The sequence below is a fragment of the Panicum virgatum genome, chromosome 9N (assembly GCF_016808335.1).
Source record: "Panicum virgatum strain AP13 chromosome 9N, P.virgatum_v5, whole genome shotgun sequence".
Lineage (NCBI taxonomy): Eukaryota > Viridiplantae > Streptophyta > Magnoliopsida > Poales > Poaceae > Panicum > Panicum virgatum.
The window spans coordinates 29,269,594-29,273,055 of NC_053153.1; the positions used below are offsets into that span (position 1 = coordinate 29,269,594).

The 3,462-nt window shown below is 43.5% G+C and overlaps 1 long non-coding RNA gene across 1 annotated transcript; it reads right to left on the reverse strand.

Annotated features, from left to right (window-relative positions):
• Positions 1-1,375: 1,375 nt before the first annotated feature.
• On the reverse strand, positions 1,376-2,655 carry LOC120691631. Its single transcript, XR_005682329.1, has 3 exons — positions 2,244-2,655; positions 1,727-1,814; positions 1,376-1,642 (listed from the first exon to the last, which is right to left on the reverse strand). It is a non-coding gene; the product is annotated as an uncharacterized LOC120691631 (long non-coding RNA).
• Positions 2,656-3,462: the final 807 nt, after the last annotated feature.

Below are 3,462 nucleotides of genomic sequence, written 5' to 3' on the forward strand. Positions count from 1 at the left end.
ATAAACAAGGTTCAAAAAATCGCTACGCGCTGTGCGCGCGCTCGAGCACGGTAAAAGAGTAATCGTGAATAATCATGATTAAACGTGATTAATCATTTGTACTAATATTGCCAAAAAAATAAAAAGGAGGTTTTCAAGAGGTCTTACACCAGTAATTTCTTTCCTCTGGCCATCTTCTTTGCTGGACAGCAACTGTACCTACACAAATGACAACAACCTAATTAGTTTAACTGTTTAAGTTCATGAAAAAAACAAAAAGATGACAGCTGGACATTAATAATAGAATATGACCAAGAAAAAAAAACAAAGAATGACAATGAGCATGAAATTAACAGCTGCAGCCTGCAGCACACCAGTCCACATGAAGTAGCAGATAGCCACATGATGACATAACATAGTTCATAGTTCAAACTTCTAACACGAAGAAAATAAGAACTTAAAAGTCATAGCAGCAGCTAGCAGCTAATAGTACATAGCACAAATGCACAATCAAGCAAAATATGATAGGCAAACACAACATGCAGCAGCCCACAGTCCAGACAGTTTCAATCCTCAAAGGAATTTACTCCTAGTATTTCATCTTCATCATCCTCAAAAGGAATTTGCTCTTCCTCATAGTCACTGTCGGCTTCAGATTCGAACTCTTCTTCTTCATGTAAATCTCTAGGCTGATTCCTTCCACTCCTACGAGGTTGAAGCTGCTCATCTGCTCCCACTGCGGCTGACCTTTCCCTACCGCGGAATGCAGACCAGAACGGCGCGGCGGACGGCGCAGGGAGGCGCGGACTGCAGAGGTGGGGAAGACGGCGCGGGGAGGCGTGGACTGCAGAGGTGGGGAAGCAGAGCCGCGGCGGACTGGAACGGCACGGCGGATGGCGCAGGGAGGCGCGGACGGCGCAGGGAGGCGCAGCGGACGTCCGGGTCCGGATGAGCAGGGAGGCGCGGTGGACGAGCAAATGCGGCGGCTATGGATTGGGAAGGGCGCGACAGAGAGGTAACCCGACGGACCCGCGCTAATCTTTCCCGCCGCGCGTGATTCTTTCCCGCCCGCTTTTGCGCCGCGCGCCAATCTTGCCCCCGCTTCCCACTTTCGCGCCCGTGGGAATCGCGCGAACGATTTTCGACCGGTTACGCGGGCGTTTCTAGCTATTACACGAGGCCACGCGATTACACGCTCGATTAAACGCGTCCAGCGATTAAATGCTCGATTAAGTTGTAATCGACGCGTTTACCCGGCGCGCAACGCATAATCGCGATTAATCTTGCACGATTTTTTGAACCTTGGTTATATAAACAACACTACCTAAATATTAACTGTTCAGGTCATGAAACAGAAAGGCAAGGTTCATGAAAATATATTGCTGGTCATCCATACAGCTCAATGAAATGTTAAATTTATTAAATGGATAGCAAACGAATGGACGAGTCTAGAGAAGCAAATTTACAATATGGGCAATGTTAAATTTTCATATTTTGTGCCTTCTGTTAAGCATAGTCTCTTTCCGGAGCCGCGAGGGGATGGACGGATGATGTGGGCTCGGCTCGATAGGTTGCTCGGGTTTGATCGGACTGGTTGGGAGGATTTACGATACAATAATTGACTGGCAACTAGCTTTGCTCCTATCGAGGATGGTAAGCTCTTCTGCACAACAGATCAAGAAAAATACATTTCAATCCACAAGAAGGGTATAAAATAGAACATATAGCTAAGAAACAGAAGACTCACCTACAAAATATGAAAGCATTCTTGTTTTTCAAGCTACAGCAGCAAGGAAAAATGGGGACTAGTGTGGCGTGCTTGTCTGCTAGTTGATCTGCAGAACAAAAATTGAGGCAGGAACACAAGAATGCTAGGCGTAAGACTTGATTTATCTATGATTTACGAGAAGCAGTGAAGGGTAAATAATTAATCATTTGCTACAACAGAACGCCATCTCTAGATCTCTGCTCCAATGCCTCTCTGCAACAAGAACTCCCAACTCCTCAAGCATAAATTAGACACGGCAAAAAGATTAAACAATTTAATCCAGAGTGAAATGAATCAGATCAAGGATGACCGAGGTATTCGGAGTTGCACGGTGTGCGAGCTCTCGATTCCTTGCGAGTAATCAGATCAATTGAGAAACACTAAATAAATGGATGTAGAATAAAGGGATAAACCTAATCCGAAGGGATTGGACTTCTAATCCAAAAGGAATCTGCTCCAGATTGAATGTATAACGCTGGATTGTGCGGCTGCTCACCTCATAATCCTATTTCCGCTGGACTCGACGGGATGGCCGGGTTACACGAGCGGCAAGAACTATGGCAGCCGCGACGACGATGACCAGTCACCCACGGGATTGCCGTTGGGGGATTGGAGCGTCTCCATGGAGCCTAATCGAAGCTGCTGCGGATCTGGCTGGGGAAGAAAACCTCTGTAGCAGCGCATCTAGCGGCGAACAAAACTGGCACTGACTGGGGACTTGGGGTGTTCTAAGGTCAACGGGAATATGCGCAATTTGGGGTGCCGCATGATGGACTCTCGGAGCCGAGCCAGGATGATGCTGATGAGCCAAGCCGGCAAGCCAGGTGGGACACTGGGACGTGGGAGCGCGGGGCGCTGCGCGAGTGCGGAACTATACGGTCGGATGGTGCGGAGGTTCGGCCGGTTGGACTTGGCTATAGCCTATAGAATAGGTATTTTGTAGCCGGCTATAGGGTAGGAGGTATATATATATATATATGAAAATTTCAAAAGCATCTCTATTTTCTTAAATCTATAGTAATTATGCTCTAGTATTAGTATATAACAATAAATATGTCCACATACTCTATGTATAGTCACATACCCAATATATATACTTAGATATTCTAGTATACATACTCTTCGTTGGATCAAATACATCCTACATTATAAGATACACATGTGGGAGTAACTACAAATAAGTGTAGAAATGAATTTTCATATATATATATATATATATATATATATATATATATATATATATATATATATATATATATATATATATATATTGGATTCCATCACACAAGGCTTAGATGTCTTTACTCTTTAATTGGATGAGCTATAACAACAGATGGTCTTGCATGCGTGGTTATATGTTGTTCGACACTTCAACATGCATGCAATAGTCTAGTGAATGGTATAGCTTGTCTGCTCTAAATATAGCAATTCGCTCCTGAAGTGATTAATTGTGACCCGCAAAAAAAAGTGATTATTTGTGATTATTTTCCTTTTAGCTCACGTCATGTAATTGCATTTTGTGAAATGAGATCTTTTATAGTGACTGACAATATTCTGTAATTGCTTGTCTCTTGTGAACTAAACTAGTTGATTAAATGATTAGATTTACTCGTTGAGTAACTATGAACACCATAATTATGTTGCTGCAAATAATATAACACGAATGGTTTTTTTATTGCCATCTCAAATATGCTCCTTTTGGTACTGACATCACA